We start from the raw sequence: 18,534 nt of genomic DNA, 5'->3' as shown, positions 1-18,534 counted from the left end.
CAGGCAGTCTTGAGCAGCAGCTCAGGGCAGCCCTCCAGGGCAGATAGCCTTCTTGGAAGGTGGGCAGCCCCTTCTAGCTGCTGGAGAGCTTTCTCTGCTGCTTTCAAGCTGTAGCCATTTTTAGACACAGATCTTAGCGACTGAGACCACAGACTGCTCTTGCCACTATTCCTGCAACACAGGTACCAGCACTCCTGCAATACCACCATTCTCATTTAAAAATGTATTGGAACCCCTGTGGCATATTTGCAAATGCTAGGAGGTTTCCTCCCCTCCCCTCCCTTCTCTTCCTTGTAATTCATGCTCATTCAAGGAAAAAAAAATCTTTAAAATTATTAGAAAGTTCTAAAAGGAAGGCACAAATAATCACTATTCATCCATCCAAAGAGTCACTCTTAACATTTGTGTGTATTTTTTTACAAATAAATATATATTTTAAAACAGGAATTTTTTATAGATATGTATCATATTCTGCCTATTTCAATGAATGACATACTGTAAGCATTCTTGTGTTATTTTATAGTTTTAAAGTTTTGTGGTTGTCAGTAATATCCAAAGTATAATTTTAATTCTAAGTTGTATTGTAACTTCACTTGCAGTGCTTTCTTGTGCTATAATTCAAATAAAGCAGATTTTAGAGCATTCCATGTACAGATTTTAAAGTTGGTTTTTAAGTTTCAGAGTAATTACTCAAAAATCAACCTAGCCCCGCCCCCCCCCCCCCCCACAAAGTCCCCTAGAGGCATTTCCCTCTAGCCATAAATAAATCCTGAGGTCCTTTACCGGTCTCATTACACAGGCTCTACTGTAAGCTCTGTAAGCTATCATTCTCAGAAAAATTAAACCAGGATGGGCACTGTGGCTCAGCTAGTTAAGCTGCTGCTTGGGGCACCTGCACTGCACCTCAACTACACTGCAGTTCCAATCCAGCTTCCCGCTAACGTGGCCTGGGACAGCAGAGGACGCCCCAAGTACTTGCATTCCTCACACTATGTGGATGGGGTCCCTGGCTCCTGGCTTCAGATAACCAAGGCTGTTGTGCGAATTTGAGGAGTGAACCACAAGATGAAAGCTACCACTTTGTCTTTCCCTCTCTCTGTCACTCTGTCTTTCAAATAAATCTTTAAAAAAGTTAAAACTTTACAATTAAGGTACAATTAAGGTTAAATCTCATCTGACCATCAGCCAAAATTCCCAAATTACACACATATACAAACAGTATTAGTTTGAATGTTAAAAAAAACTCAATTCTGCAACTTGCTTGAGGGTATTTGCTGATAGTATCACATAAACCTGCTTCACTGTTTCACAGTATTCTATAGTATGACAAAACCCTTGCAGCTTACACCTAGTCTACTATGCAAAAGCATGTGCCACACAGCAACATCATTTGGGATGCCCATATGCCAGATCGGAGCACCAAGGTTCAAGACCCAGCTCCACTCCCAATTCTAGCTTCTTGTTAATGTGCACCCTGGGTGGCAGCAGCCGGTAGTTCAAATCGTCGGGTTCTCTTCATCCACAAAGGAGTTCCAGATTGAGTTCCTATCTGTCTCTTTTTCTGTTTCTCTCTCTTCTCTCTGCTTCATTTAGAATAATAATGAGTCTCCACAGTGTAAAAAATCTAAACTATATTCATGTATATCTGTTTGAAAACTGGCATCAATTGAAGGAATGTGGAATATCTGGACAGAAAATTCTAAAGTAAACGTTTTCCTAAATAATAAAAAAGAATAACGAAGAATATGACAGATAGATAGACCTGGAGCTCAGAGGCTGGGTCAGATTTGAAGGGAGGGAGTCCTAAGTTTATCAGCATGTAAGGGGAAAAGGAAACTATAATTTGAATGGGACTGCATAGAATTCAAAAACCAGAAGTAAAACAGAAATTTATTAAAATATTAAAACAGCCTTCAAAAGGACCCGTCACTTTACCCTTGCCCTTCTTGCCTATCTTAAACACAACAGATATGTTGGGCCTATTAAAACTTTCGTCAGGTCATGATTCTTCTTTTCTCAAAACCCTCCAATGATTTCCTTCACTCTAGGTAAAAGCCAGAGTCCTTTCAATGGCCTGTAAGGCCCTACACAACTTCTTCTCAACCCTGGTGGCACAGCAGAATGCCCCTACTTGCGTAGGCACCCTCGTGACATCCCTGATGTCTCTTCCTTCTACTCTCTCCTTGCTCTCCTGCTCCTGTCACAAATGCCTCCTCATTTTCCTTTGAACACACCAGGCATGCAACCACCTCAGGGCATTGACTGTTTCTCAATGCTCTTCCTGTTGATTTACATGTAACTATCACCCTCACTTCCTTCAGAATTTTACTCAAAATTCAAATATAAAAATTTGTATTTATTTAAAAGGCAGAGAAACAGAGATGGACATAGATAAACAGAGATTTTCCATTCGTTGGTTCATTCCTTAAATGTCTGCAACAGCCAGTGCTGGGTCCTGACATCCTCTGTCAAAAGTCAACTGGCTAGGGGCTGCCATTGTCGCATAGCAGGTGCTGGCATCCCATATGGGTGCCGGTTCAAGTTCCAGCTGCTCCACTTCTGATCTAGCTCCCTGCTAATGTGCCTGTGAACGCAGTGGAAGCTGACCCATGTCCTTGGGACCCTGCACTCACATCAGAGACCCAGAAGAAGCTCCTGACTCCTGGCTTTGGATCAGCTAAGCTCTGGACATTGCAGCCATTTAGGGAATAAACCAGTGGATGGAAGACCTCTCCCTCTGTGTGTCTCTCCCTCTCTCTGTAATTCTGCCTTTTAAATAAATCAATGTCTTTTTTTAAAAAAATGCCAACTGGCCATAAATGTCTGATTTATTTCTATCTAGACTTTCAATTCCATTCCACTGATCTCCGTACCTATCCTTATGTAACACTACATCATTTTGTTTACTACAGATTTGTAAGTTTTGAAATTGGGAAATAGGAGTCTTCCAACTTCGCTCTGCTCTTTCAAGATTATGTTGTATTTTACTTTCTTTTATTGCTTATTGTCCATCTTTCCCTACTACAATGCAGGCTTAATTTGGATGTGAACTATTTTATTCACTGCTGCAGTCCAGCACCTAGAATATGGCCTGGCAAATGTAGTATTTGTTGCATGATTGAATGGGCTCCTGAGAAGGTAAACTGAGGAAAGGTGAGGGTAGGAGGATAGAGGGTGGGGGAGAGAACACCTGGTTTGAGCAACTCCTTTTGGAGATGAGATCGACAGGCCTTGGGCTCTAGCAACAGGTGATCCTTTCAGAATTGAATTTGCAGTGTGAGCAAACAGCTGCAGTTATTCTTATGTGCAAGTCAGTCTGGAGTAATTAAAATGTCCTAAAACCAAAAATCAGTAACTGTCACATCAAACACTTTATTTTTTTGCAAAAACAAAACATCAGATAAGGTAAAATAAAATAACAAACAATTGCCCTCTCTGAATTGAGAGAGCATACAGCTTTTGCATCTTCTCTCAAGTCTTGGTAGCTTTTACAGTATATAAATAATTCTTCTTGATAAGTTAATATAATTTTACAATCACATCAGAAACCATACTCTACAATGCAAAAGCACTATACTGACCTTTTAAAAAATTCTGAACACAATCCTAAATAAACACATTTATCACTTTCAGTCAAATTAAATAACTGGGCAGTGACATCAGCAAGTCTGAACACTATTATTGTTAGTGGGACAGAAGCCAGTGAAGAAAAAGCAGAGCTACAGGATCCATGTGATGTGGCTTAAGAAATCCATCAGCAATTATCTTTGCTTCCTATTACTTTCTTGTTCAATGTAAAATATTTAAACTGTACATAATGATGGAAGTATAAAGAGTACTAACACTGTTAATACTATATATTATGTAAACTGTCACTAAATAATTATATATTTATCTTAGATAACAGCAAATACTGCTGCCATGAGACTAAGCAATATATTGTCACTCCATAAATTAAGCCACAATGTCCCATCTGTTCCTAGGTTCCACTACAGCACACTTCTTGTTGGTTAATAAAGAAACTGTTGGGGCCGGTGCTGTGGCTGCAGTACCGGCATCCCATCTGGGCACCAGTTCGAGTCCTGGCTGCACCACTTCCAATTCAGCTCTCTGCTATTACCTGGGAAAGCAGTGGAGGATGGCTCAAGTCCTTGGGCCCCTGCACCCGTGTGGGAGACCCAGAGGAAGCCCTTGGCTCCTGGCTTCAGATCGGCTCAGCTCCGGCCGTTGCGGCCACCTAGGGAGTGACCAGCACAGGAAGACCTCTCTCTCTCTCTCTCTCTGTAACTCTGACTTTCAAATAAATAAGTAAATCTTAAAAAAAAAAAAAAAAAGGAAACTGTTAATCAGACAATACAAATATACCTCTTAACTTTTTCAAAATCAACAGTGTGTTATCAGCATACATTGACAGGGAATCTGACTTAGGGCGGGAGTTTCCTTTGCACCTCCTGTTCCTCCTGCCCTGATGATGATTTTAAAAAATATGTGAAGTATATAAATTGCCAGATGCCAATTGCTGTGCTCAAGCCTCAGGGAAAAATGTATAATTGTTCTATGCAACCATCCCACTTTAATTATGGTCCCAGACTCTTTATTCCCTGGACAGAGGTAGCATCTTGGAGACAGCTTTGCCTGGAGCGTGGTCTTCAATTGACTATTGGAAATTCATCACCTCATCTGCAAAACTCACTCCAAAAAAACAACACTACTCTTCATCCATCAAACTTTGATCAGATATAAAAAAAATCTTTGTGATTTCCCCAAATGGACCTGGGTTCTGAGTCAGAACCTTGTACATATTTCTAGTTTTATTTTGGACTATAATTTATCTGTGCATATTGGTACTATAATACATTGTAAAGACAGTTTCTGCCTTATTCATCTCTGCAGCTTCAATCCTTTGCATAAAATAGGCATTCAGCAAATATGTATTATTACTTATGTTCAGGACTATGGTTCCCAGAGCTGGATAAAGAAGATGCTTAATAAATATTAATAATAATAAATAGAATTCAAAAGGAGAGAATGTTTCAACATAGGAAGCAGTCCACACAGCAGACTCATAGAATGACAATCTCTTTAAGGAACAGTCTGACCTCAGAATCAGCCCTTAAGGCTTCCTGGTCTGGCTGAAAAGCCCAGGAGAACACTTCAGTCAGGGAAGGCCAAAACACTGTGGCAAAAAATCTTCTACATGAAGGAAAGAAGTGGCCATCAAAGAAGGATGTACTTTTCTCTGAAGGGAGGATGTACTTTTCTCTGAGGACTTCCACTTTGCTTAGGCCTTGTCTAAATACTGATGGATTTTGTGGACTCAAAAGGCTTCCATAGCCTAGGCAGCTCATGTCAAGAGCCTTGGGTGGTCACTGACTTCATACATAAGAGTGTCAATTTGTTAAGTCAACAACAGAAGTCACTGTGCACTTACTTGCCATGCAGGACCTCTGTCCTTAATGAGTCATACTATGAGAATTAACTGTAAAACTTGTTCTCAATTTTTTATATTTTGTGTGTGTGTGCATGCAAATTGTTGAAACCTATATTTAGTATAGAGTTGGTCTTCTGTGTATAAAGTTAATTGAAAAGGAATCTAAATGGAGGATTGGACTGGCAAGGGGAGAGGGAGGAGGAGGAGGGGTAGGAGTATGGGGGGGAGGACGGGTATGGTGAGAATAACAACTATATTCCTAAAGTTGTACTTAGGAAATTTGCATTCCTTAAAAAATAAATTTGAAAAATAGAAATAAATAAATAAATATTACTTACTGGCTTTTGCCTTCATTTCCTTTACTCAGGATAATGTTTTCATCCTTTTATCATCATTTTGTTGTTAGAACTCAGCTCAGCCACTTATTGCACTTGACTGTGGTTCCCAGGGAGGTGGAGGGGGTGACTTTGCCTACTGAGGGACATTTGACAATGTCTGGACATGTTTTTGATTGTTGTGTTTAGGGAGGGAGATGCCACTGGAATCTCAGGTCGAGGCCAAGGATTCTGTTAAACATTCATCAACAGAGAGGACAGAGAATTATCTGGCTCCAAGTAGCTACAGAGCTGAGTTAGGGAAATCTGCTTCTAGACTTTCCTTCCTTGAAATCCACTCCTGGTTGTTCTACTTTATGCCTATTCTTTTCATGTTCTGATCAGTCTTCCTAAAAGTCTTCACATTCTTACACTGTCCAGAAATCTTACACTTCTTTTGAATAGCTCCATTTTTTTAGTTAGAAGTACTGTCCTTAGGGTGGGTATTTGGCACAGGACTCAAGAAACCACTTGAGACGCCAGCATACCCTATCAGAGAACCTGAATTCAGGTCCCTGCTCTGCTCCCTGTTTCAGCTTCTTGGTAATGCACATCTAGCTAGCAGCAGATGGTAGCAGCACAGGGTAGCTCAAGTCCCTGCCACCTGCACGGGAGACCTGGATTTGAGCGCCCAGCTTCTAGCTCCTTGCTTCTGCCTGGCCCAGCCTGGACAGTATCCGGCATTTGGAGAGTGAAGCAGAAGATGACATATCTCTTCCTGTTTCTCAGTCTTTCTCTGCCTTCCAAATAATAAACAAATAAACATTTAAGAAAGAATTACTGTTAGATTTTCCAAAGCACCAATCATTATATCAATATGTCAAAATCAGAACTTGGATCAGGTTTTAAGAGTCCCTACTTCTAATATGCCTGTTTTAAAGTTCTGTTAACACAAATGAAACCAAAGAGAAAACTCTTTTTTTTTTTTTTTTTTTTTTTTTTGACAGGCAGAATGGATAGTGAGAGAGAGACAGAGAGAAAGGTCTTCCTTTTGCCGTTGGTTCACCCTTCAACGGCCACCACAGCTGGCGCGCTGATCCGAAACCAGGAGCCAGGTGCTTCTCCTGGTCTCCCATGGGGTGCAGGGCCCAAGCACTTGGGCCATCCTTCACTGCACTCCCGGGTCACAGCAGAGAGCTGGCCTGGAAGAGGGGCAACCGGGAAAGAATCCAGAGCCCCGACCAGGACTAGAACCCGGTGTGCCGGTGCCGCTAGGTGGAGGATTAGCCTATTGAGCCGTGGTGCCAGCCAAAACAACTGTTTTAACTCAAATGAAACCAAGGAGTAAAAAAGCAGACTCTGGAGGATGTTAGCTAATGTTTGTTCAAATGTTTGTTTGATACAAATCTCACAAAGGACACAGACGTTCTAATGTGATTTGAAGAATAAATGCTGTGTCACTGAATGAGACATCACATACTCAACTCCCTCTGCCAAAATTAGAGATGGAATAAGTCTAAATGGGCATCCAATGAATGGGTGAACAAACTGTGGTATAGACATACAATGGAATATTATTCAGTCATAAAAAGGAAAGAAAATTTACACATATCACAACATGGATAAACCTTGAACACATTATGCTCAGGGAAATTAGCCAGGCACAAAAGGCCCAATAATGTACGATTCCATGGATATGATATTTCTAGAAGAGGGAAATTCGAACATACAAGAAGAGGAATGGTGGTTACCAGAGGCTGGGGAAGGGGAAAGCGGGGGAGAGGGGACTGGCAGAGTCTCATTATGGGAAGACAAAGAAGCTCTGGATAGTGGTAGTGGCTGTACAACATGAACATGATTGATGCCACTGAATGGACTCTCAAAAGTTGCACATTTTATGTATACTTCTAGCACAATAAAGATTCCATTCCAAATGTAGTAAATTGCTTTAGCACCACTTGCGGTCTTTCCCTCTGTAAAATGAAAATAGTAACTTCTACCTTTGGAACAGACGTTCTGAGAGGATATGTGTGAATACGGTATGAAAATTGCAAACTAATATGATGATATTTTTCATTGTGAATGAGTGGCTTTATACTTGTTTTTCCTTCTACATCCTTCATTTCTGGGAGTAGAAAACTACCAAAACAGTGATCACCTCAAAAACAGACTAGGAACAAAGAAGCAAATAAAAAGATAAAACTTTCCTATTCAGAAAACAGTATGTCAATCATCTCAACATCTTGGCATCACATAATTAAAATTATATCATTTTCTTTCTAGTCAGCATTAACTGCTATTACTCTTTCAGAGTTATAGATAGAAATGTCTAAGCCCATAATATACAATTCCAGGATCGGGAGGGAGGGAGAAGGCGAAAAGATAAATGGATCCGGACGCTTAGGAGTAATTTTGATTATCCAGCAACTTCACCTGCATAAAACATAATCGAGAAGAAGCACCAAGCAAAAATGAGTTCTCCCTGTCAAGACAGATGTTAGCAAGCTTGAATGAAAAGATCACGCAGCACCAATTGTAATTATTTTGGACTCAATTTAAACAAGCGCATTCATATGATTTTCAAGCTTACTGCAAATCAGAGCAGCAAGCTTCAAGAGAAAAGAAGAGTTGCTATTAGCAGGTGCAATGACAGCAAAGTGAACGTAAAGCGGGGGCTTGGCCACTCCAGAAACCCTGGAGCCACCCTTGGCTCAGAACCATCTCAAGGAAGTGTCAAACTTTCTTTTTCCTCAAGCCTTCATTCCCAAATGCTGCTGATGTACCCCGGCTCATGTTTCTTAGACATGTGCCATCCCAGACATCCTCCAAAGAGACTGTCAGGCCTCATGCCACTGTCTCCTACTGTGCCTCCCCTCTCCAGCCTGTCCCCCAGAAACATCCTCCCATCCGAGCCTTCATCACTCCACACTCCTCCTGCGTGATGTCTTGCTGAGACACTGCAACCAAATGGGAGATGCCTTCTTTCTGTGAGTTGGGATAAAAATTTTTCACTATGAGGATGTATTTATAAACTTTACATGTTGAAACGCACGGTAAATATGATGGGGGTGGGGAGAGTGCGCGAGTATCAACTTTAACAACCTGGTCTCCCCAGACTACATTTTCAGCCTCATGCCTTGTAGCTCCCTTCGTCCTTAACTCTCTGGTCCTCTGCCCAGCAGGCCCCTGGGCAGCCAGGTCCTTCTCCTCCTTTGGGACTGAGCTGTCCCAGGCAGCCTTGGTGATCCACTCTCCTGTGCCCCTGTGGGCTTCCACAGCACCTCGCGTACACCTTCACAACACCACTTCTCACCTCGGACTCCTCACACTTGTTTTTTCCCGAGATGCTGAGCTTCTTCCAGAGTCCAGAGTCCATGCCACATTACGGTCTGTACCACCCAGCATCAGTCTGGCATGCAGGAAGCCATCAATAAATGTTGAGCAAATGAAGGTAAAATTCAGCTTTGTGAATAACATAAACTATTGTATGAGCAGGCATCAAAAAGTTTGTAAAAAATGCTCATTATCTTTTATTTTATTTTTTCCCATAAACTTGTTTAAGCCCTCTCACATTATTAAGCCCTATGTAATTACTCAAACTTCTGGCCCAAAGCCCACTGCTTTGCTAATGTAATACAATAAATTCCTTTTAAAGGCAGAATTATATAATGCATTCTCTACTTCCTGAGCATTTAATAATCTATCTATTTAAAAGGGACATTATATAGAACACCAACCTGTATGTGAATACCTGCAGAGTTTTAAATGGCTATAAATAACATTTTTAATGGTTTTTAAAATGTTGTATGGGCAATTTTGAAAGTTTTATAGATGTGTGTGTGGAGGGAGGTGGAGTTTCCTGGCCAAAGGCTGTCTGAGGGTGATGTTTACAAACTGAAGGAGAAGGATTACTAATCAGCTCAGTTATGGATTGTGGTTTGGGGAGGCTCAGGTTTTTAATTGCCAAAGACATGAGGAAGTGGACATGGTGTGGCAACTGCTATCTCACCTGCTCTGCCACGGGTGACTACGGCCATGCAGAAGCACACATACCTCACTTTAGTGTGTCCCCATTCTCCTCCAAATACCCTTTGATTACAAGCTCTGTTCAAAGCATTACAAAGTTATCTTTTGATCATAGGTTAAAACTGACTAGCTCTTCTTTGCTTCCAGATTAAAATAATAATTTCGTATCCCTCCTTCACCTTTTCCTGCAAAACCCTAACCTATTTAGGGAAGAGAAAGGGGGATGGTTGAAGGAAGAAATGAAATTTCTTGAGTGTTAATAGACCAGACACTATGCTGGGGGCTGAGTGATTCAGGATGGCCCCTTCCCTCTGCAACATTACAGTCTAGGGGATGGGACAGAGATCTAAAGATAGTATTGCCGGATAGGTGGCAGGTGTACTATTACCACTGTCATTAGCAGGGCTCTCCCAAGTGGTATGGGAGCACCTCCGGGCAGTGAGAAGGGCAGGGGGAGCCTACTGTAGGAGGGGCCATGAAAACCTACTGTTGTACTAGTTGCAGGCTACAGGGAAAAACAGAGAAGACTTGTTTGAAGGCCCAGTTAGCAGCTGAAATCCTGCCACCCAGGGATGTCTGCAGCATGCTTAAGCTCTTACCAGTACTCTCTGCAATAAATCTCTGTACCTGCATGCCCTCTATTTTACCTCTATTCCTATCTCCAAACCTCAATGGGCTCATCCTCATCATTATGCTTGTCAACTGTGCTTCAAAATTCATACACAGTGAAAACAGCATTTTAACTAGCAAAAACACAGAGAAATAAATCCAAGTAGCTTACTGTGGGGGAAGATCTTAATATTGAGACAACATTTCCATATTTAATAGCTACTCTCTTACTAAGCTATGAAATCCCAAAGCTCGGTATTTTATTATTGCTTTGTTAGTTTATCTTCTGTGTTGTCCCCACGGCATGTTTTGAGGCCTTTGAAGCAGTATAGATACAGCTGGCATAAAGAAAATAACAGTTGAGTGAACAACCTATGGAAGTACCATAAATGTACAAGTCCCACATTCTAGAGCAATTGCTACATCCACAACATCCTAACAGTATAAAACCCTGTAATATAATCAACACACTGCTTTTAAAAGACAACAAAAGTGTATTTAAATATTTCACAGTAAATTTAGATAAGACAACAACAAAAAGCAAAGAGGGTGTCATTCCTTTGAAACAACACCTAGCCACTGATTTGCCATGGTCTGCAAACACAACCAGCATCTAATGACTGCTTTGTGTAAATGCATCCTTAGTCAACAAGCTCCAAGGGAAGCATTTATTTCACTAAGGTTTGCATTTGACAGGCATCTGATCTAACTTTGTTACTAAATATGAAATTCTACGATCACTAGGAAGTAAAGAAAGAATGATATAAATCCTTAACAAGAGAAAGAAACCCAAAAGGAAGGGGAGGGGAGAGAAAAAGTAGGAAGGGGAGGGAAAAAGAATATCTTCCAGCAGCTAGTTCACTCCCTAAGTGCCTGCAAGAGACAGGGCTTGGCCAGGCTGAAGTCAGGAGCTGGGAACTCAGTCCTGATCCCCCACTTAGTGGCAGAGGCTCAATTATCTGAACCATCATCTGCTGCCTCCCAGGGCATGCGTTGGTAGGAAGCTGGAAGCAGAGGAGCTAGGACTAAAACCCGGCACTGTGATAAGGGATGCGGGCATCCCACGTGGGATCTAATCACTTCGCCAAACACCTGCCCCAGCTTTCACACATATATTGTCCTCCACGATCATTTCCACCATTGTGGCTTCTAATAATAATAATAATAATCATGCATATCACTAATCATTGGTGGCCCCAATTTATGAACCACCATGCTCAATATTATATGGCCATTTGGAAACTGGAATTCATTTTCCTGTAGAAATACCATGAGTGCTGATGCACCTTCCTGGTAGGCCTTCTAGGACTTGCTTAACTCCCAAGGCAATGGCCTTTAATACTGCTACTCTAAGCCAAATACATGACAACTACATCTGCCAACTTGCTTTCTGCAACACCTTCCTCCCTACACTTGAACATCCACAAGTGCAATCAGACTCAAGTTATAGAATTCCCTACTCCCCTTTTCCTCCTCCCAAACTCCAATTCTCTCCTATGTGACTGTCAGAGAAAAAAAATAAAAAAAGAAAAGGAATTTGTGGATTTATAACATAGTATGAGTGACAAGAGAAAATATTCTACCACAAGGTGGAAGACAAATGAAACCTCTGATTTATCATTATTTTCTGAAATGTGGTACTGCCCAACCAGTTAAATTTAGATATAAGAATTCAGAAGTGATGTCTGGCACTTGAATTGAACACTACCATCCATCAAACTCTCTGTAAACCTGCTCTACGTCTCCCATAGCCCATGAGGATTTAAGACAAAATCCTTCAAGAGCTATGTTAACCATTTCATAATTACAACATTTTGTAAAAACAAAACAAACCTACCCACCCACATCCACACTCAACTACTCAAAAACTAATCTGTATTTGACAAGCTTCCAAGCAATTTAACAGATTTAAGATGAAAAATATTAGGTTGTATGGAAGAAGATATTCGGGGTTTGAAGGCAAGAGGCCCAATCTATCCAGGGATGCACTTCTGGAATCAGAAAGGGTGCCACTACTGCCTAGGCCTCTCTAGGCTGTCAATCAATCTTAGAATCCCCAATGGCAGCAGCACATCTGGGTGGCCCCAAGAGCACATGTGCACCTTCCAGGCTCTTTTGTCCAATGGGAGAAGACTGGGAACTGGAGATCTGCAGTGAATGGTCAACCAGGGTAATCCCAGCGTTTACAACCCAAAGACTGATTTTCAAATCCACAGCAGAAAGCAAATTTCATGATGCAGGAATATTACATTTCAAAAAAGAAGAAAAGGAAATAATGACACAGTTAATATTAAATTTCCCAAAGAGGAGATCCATATAAAAGTAATCCCTACCAAGGATATCAGCTGAATATCCAGAGAGGGAAGGGGAATAATGTTTTGGTATTTAGTATTTTAAAAAATGAAAAGAAAATAGACATTGTCATTACAGGAAAAGTCAGAACTATGTAGGTTTCATTTACACTTACTTTGTGGGTTAATTTTTTTTCTTTGAATTAAATATGGACTGGAGAATGAGAGGAGTGAACCATAAACTTCAGTGTTTATGACTTCTAAAGTACTACAGCCCTGTGCAAACAAATTTACAATCTAATTCTTAATATTTATGTATGAGGGTACTTCAAAAAAGTTCATGGAAACTGAGAGATGTTTTGGTGCAAAAATCTAAAATCCATGCAGAGTTTTTCATAATATGAATCTTCCATAAACTTTGGAAGAGCCCTCATATGCATGGATTTCAACATTTTTTGCACCAAAATAAACTTAGTCTTTAATTCCATTTTCTATAGCTTTTTGAAGTACCTCATATTTTCATATTATTTTTAAAATACTATTATTTTTTAATTTATTTGAAAGGCAGAGCGACTGACAGTAAATACAGAGAGAGAGAATGGAGAGAAAGATCTTCCCTCCGCAGGTTCACTCTCCAAATGCCCACAACAGCCAGAGCTGGACCAGGAGGAAGCCAGAAGTCCAGAACTCAATCCAGTCTCCCATGTGGGTGGCAGGGATACAGTATTTGAGGCATCACCTGCTGCCTTCTAGAGTATGCACTCACAGGAAGCTGGATAAGAAGCTGAGTGGGGACTCGAACCAGGCACTCATACGGGATGCAGATGTCCCAAGCACATTAACTGCTGCTGCATCACAATGCCTGCCCCTAGTACTTCATTCTAATTTCTGAATATAAATGGGATTCTTGAAAAATTGGTTTTGTGTTGACTAGAGCTTCCCAAAAAAAACTGTACAAGTGAATGTATTACACAGTTACGATATTTACACAAACTCTATTTTGTGCATTCCTGTGTTAACTCTATTAACACTGAATCATTAAACAGGATGTCTTTTTTGGATGGGATTTAGTATTGTTTGGTAATGTAACAAGCCAGGCGCGGAAGGGAGACTCAGCTCTCTGACAAGGCTGCTACCAGGGCCCTATTATATCCAACCTGAACAAAGCAGAAGCTCATCGCAGGAGCCGTCTGCTTGTCCATTTATGAGCAGACTTTGAAACTAATACACCAAAACACCAGCGATTTTTATGCGGCTACTGGTGGGAGGGGGGAGCGAGCATATCGTGTTAGCAATTTTCTGTAGAATCACATTAGAGTTTCATTGTGGTAGCCATATCACATTAAAATCTGTTTCGTTGCTAAATGGCTTCCATTGTGTATTTAGTGAATCTGATATGGAAAATTGCTAATGCAATAAGAGTATCACGAAGCTCTCTAACTGTAATGCTCAGCCACAATATCCAGGAGAAGGCTCAACTAGGAGGGAGGTGACTTCAGGGCTCCCTCTCACGGCCTCTTAACAAGTCCTCAGCCCAAGTTCAACAGCAGCTGCTTTAAAAATGTACCTTGAAGACTTGTTCTATGGGTGAAATGCTTTTATAGATTTTACTGCAGATGAGACGAGGGGTTCAGTGAAAACATGTGCCTCTTAATTAGTATTTATTGACTGAGTACTTTGATGGGCACTGTGATCAGCACTATGGGAATGAAAAAGGTAGATGAAACATGGCCCTGCCTGCACAGACCTTGTAAGCATCCTCTTCAGGAAAGAAATACATGAGTATCTGAGTAACTTAATGCAAGATAAGGCATGACACGAGTAGAAACGCAGAGCCCCAGGAGCTCCAAGGAGGGCCAGGACTGCGACCAGGGTCATCACAGCCAAGTCCATGAGGGCAGCACCTGAACACGACACACAAAAGGAGGAAGTGCCTGATGGGGCTTAGGGATCTGGTGGGGAGTGAGGATTCAGGGGAAGGCATTCTAGGCAGGTGTGAGCACAGATGTACAAGGGAGGAAAGCCTGTGCAAGCAGGGAAATTGTAATTCACTCTTCTGAGTGCTGCATACCCTAGGGAAGGGCAGGGAGCATGAGCCTGGAAGGGTCAAACTGAGGCAGACACTCGAGGAGAAAGTGAGGCAGACACTCGAGGAGAAAGTGAGGTAGTATTCATGGGATGCAGCACGGTTCCCGGATGGGAAGTGTCAGGATGCAGACTACCCAGCAAGATGAATGGCTTTCTTGGGGATGATGACTTCTAATGCTAACAAAGGTCTTGGAATCTTAATAACTTTAGTTGACACATTTTTCTTAAGAGACATCGTGTACAAGAATATTTACTTTAAAAGGTTAGTTTACTGAGTTCAGTGATGCCGGCATCCTCTGTGGTTTCCAGTTCAGGTCCCAACTGCTCCACTTCCAGTCCAGCTCTCTGCTAATGTACTGGGGGAAGCAGCAGGAGATGGTCCAAATACACAGGCCCCTCCACCCATGTGGGAGACCTGGAGGAAGCCAGGCTTCCACTCGGCTTAGCCCTAGCCATTGTGGCCATCTGGGGAGTAAACCAGTGGATGGAAGATCTCTCTTTTTCTCTAACTCTGCCTTTCAAATAAATTAATCTCTTTTTTTAAAAAAAGTGTATTGCCAGTGGATATTTGTTTACTTTTTGTTCCGCCATACTCAAACATGGATATTCACTAGGATAACACAAAACATCACTAAAGCACTCATATTATTATAAGAATAAGTACTTATGACTTTACTGTTTGCATTTTTTCGCCATAGAGTAGGTTTTCAACTGAGCAGCAACAGTAACCAAGGAAATATAAGCTCAACAGCCTAGAATTGCAACTATTTGAGAAGAGTCATACTTTGAATGTACTGCTATATTTACTGTTTTATTCTGGACACTGTCCTGTTTCTGAATTCCTCTCTAATGTTCAAAACAATAAACAGAAAGTCTGCCCGAAGGAAGCTTCACTGAGAATTTAATGCAATGTTTTGCAAATGCAAAAAGGCCCACTTATTTGTCATAACCTTTACCTTCTGTTAAATCAAAGCACAGCCAGTAGAAAAGTGTTATTTCCAACATGTTAAAGCAGACTCTGATGAAACTGCTGCTTTGTTTATTATAGAGGGAATGTCAGATATAAACTAGTTTGCTACATTAATGTTTTGGTGACCACTTACAAAACACTATCTCTTCATTTTGGCAAAGCTTATTGCACTCTGGTGAGTCACAATTAAATTATTTGCAAAACTGAAATTGGATATTTTCATCTTTGTGAAATAGTTTCCTGGCTAATTATTTCCCTTCCAACTGGCCACAAGATTAAAAAAGATAAACAAATTTACTATTTATTACTTACAGATATCTTTACTAACATTTCATAAAAAATTTTGTCATCTCAAGACTTGGACAATCACAGATGCAGGTATGGGTGATATCTATGAATATTTTCTGATTATTCATTAACAGTGGATGTTTAAGAAGAAGGTTTTAACAACAAAAAAGTCGAACAGCTCATGGTGACTTTAAAAGGCAGATGACAAAGACGTGACAACTGTAAAGTACTTAGGGTCTTAATCTTCTGTTGTTTATGCTTTGATTTTTAGTAAACACAGGATTTGCTCTGTTCAAGAATATGCTGGCATTCTCTTAAGCATAGCTTGAAACCACAGAGCTCAAGCATAAAACAACTCTGCAAAGACAGCCAGTGAAGCATAAAAATGGGAGTTGGTTGTGTCAGAATAGATTATGGGGCTGAAAGCTGTCGGCTTAAAGATGGTTGTATTTCCACCAGCGAAGGTGATTATTACCATTAAAAGATATTTTTCTGATATTTTATTTGAAACTTGTCATCCTATTGTACTTAAAAATGCTCCTTATTTACATAAACGATCACATCATTTTCTTATCTGCAGTGTCCTTGGATAACCACAAACTTGAAATGGGTCCAAAGTTACGTTCATGGTTTCCAACCAGCATAGGGAAACTCATTTACTGAATCCTTGTCTATTTGGAGTTGAGAATGTGCTTGGGTTTTAAATATAGTCCACTATTTTTAAAATGCAAACATCTAGCGGCATTCCCTCATTCAGGATAGGAATCCTAAGGCAGGAGATACGCCTGCACTATTCACACTTCACTCCTGCAGATGGATGTACAAATGCCCCACGGAGTCACTGCCTAGGAGGCAGCGTTCGCTATTAAATGCCTTATGACTTTACAGTTATCCTAAAGATCACCCAGAAAGCCTCTGCGATGGTACTTGTTACAACTACGGCCACGAAAAGGAGTCCACGGGATCTCGTGGACTACCGGCTGCAGAACTGGCGGTTTTATTCCAAAACTAGAGCTACAGTATTCGGGAGTACCAATCCCAGCCCAGAAATAAGTCAATGGAGTATTTCCAAACTATCATTTCACATTTCCACGGTCAGGGGTGGGAGGAGGAAGGGCTCGTAACGGGAAGACTTGTCGGCGATCAGCCATCCATAAAAATGTTCTTCCCATCACAAAGCTGGCGTCAGCTCGTCTCCTGCATCTGTTCCCCACCTCGCCCCCTCCCCTCCGCGCGGAGCTGGCACCGAACGGCAGGCTCAGGCGAAGGCAAACATCCCGGCTCTGAGCGCAAACCCAGCGCTACCCAGGGCGGCTCCAACAGCACCCCTAACTTGGGTTTGCCCTTTCGCGTGCCCCAAAGGTGAGCAGAATCCAAAGCCTGAGAAAGTAAGGCCACCGGGGCCAGCTGGGCCCTGGCGATTGTTCGAGCGGTCCCCAAGAGTCACAGTTCCAACCCCATCACCGCCCTAGGCTAATCTGCTGTCCCCGCTCTCCAGCCCCAGCAAACGGGCACTCGGCTCCGAGTCTGGGGCTCCGCGGCGCGGCTCCTCCACACTCAGCCCCCAGCGCGGTGCACACGCCGGGCGCGGACGGCGAGCGCGCATCCCCATCGGCGCCTTGGGGCCACGGCCTCTTCCCCGTCCCGGTCCCCAGCCCAGCAGCCGCCCCAGCCGCGGAACAAGCATCGCCCGACAGGTCCCAGGTTCCCGCGGTTAGGGTAGCAGCAGCGCGACTCGGGCGATCGGCACGGCCACATGCTCCGGGAGGTACTCTCCGGCCCTCGCCCACCCCACGCCACCCCAACTCAATGACTCCCCCGAGAAATGCAGGCAGGAAGGAGACTAAGAGCCAAGCCACACGCCAGGGGACCTCAAGGACTTCCCTTACGCAAGAAAAACTTAGCCCTCCTCGCGCGCACACATCCCGCTCGCATACACCCAGCGCGCGGCTGGGGAGGGCATCTCTTACCTGTGCCCGCGGTGCCACGCATCCCTCCCCCCGCCCCGGGTCTGGCTGTCCCCCGCCCCCGCCGGGGTCCCCCGGCCGCCCGTCCGAGCGCCGCGCACTCACTGGCTGGCTGCGCGCGCCCGGTGGCTGCAGGGCCCGGCGGCGGCGGGGACCGAGACAGCGGCTGCGGCGGCGGCGGCGGCGGCGGCGGCGGCCCCAGCCGGCGTCAGTCAGACTGGAGCCGCGAAGCCTCATCGCCCGTATTAGTGCGCCGACCTGGAAAGCTGCCAGCCAGCCCTGCTCGCCGCCCGCCCCCGCCCGCCGCCGCGCGCGCCGGCGGCTCCGGGAGCAGGCGAGGAGGGGGCGGCGTGGCCCGCGGAGCGGGGCGGGAGCGCAGCGGGCCCCACGGCCACGTGCACGGAAGCCGGCGGCGGCGGGGGTGGGAAGTGTCTCGCAGCCTCCCGGAGCGCCGTGACCCCCGGCCCCAGGCTGGCCTTTGGGTCTTCCTCTGCAACCCGCCCCTCCACCCCGAGTTCGCCTCCCGCCCCGATGGAGGGAAGCGAGGAGC

The 18,534-nt window shown here is 43.3% G+C and overlaps 1 protein-coding gene across 4 annotated transcripts in view; it reads right to left on the bottom strand.

Moving 5' to 3' along the window:
• Positions 1-18,321, bottom strand: part of SMAD9 (SMAD family member 9) — a 74,069-nt gene extending 55,748 nt beyond the window's left edge. For 2 of the 4 annotated variants that reach the window (XM_051831791.2, XM_017350172.3), the window contains exon 1: positions 18,090-18,321. The gene's annotated coding sequence lies outside the window, so the exon portion shown is untranslated. Of the gene's footprint in view, positions 1-17,987; positions 18,066-18,089 lie in introns of those variants that run through there. The other 2 variants (XM_051831793.2, XM_051831792.2) reach the window with 2 other exon arrangements.
• Between the last annotated feature and the right edge of the window lie 213 nt (positions 18,322-18,534).

The sequence above is a fragment of the Oryctolagus cuniculus genome, chromosome 9, assembly GCF_964237555.1.
Source record: "Oryctolagus cuniculus chromosome 9, mOryCun1.1, whole genome shotgun sequence".
In the NCBI taxonomy this organism is placed as follows: domain Eukaryota; kingdom Metazoa; phylum Chordata; class Mammalia; order Lagomorpha; family Leporidae; genus Oryctolagus; species Oryctolagus cuniculus.
The sequence above is the reverse complement of the archived record's forward strand: the minus strand, read 5'-3'. Positions and strand labels throughout refer to the sequence as shown.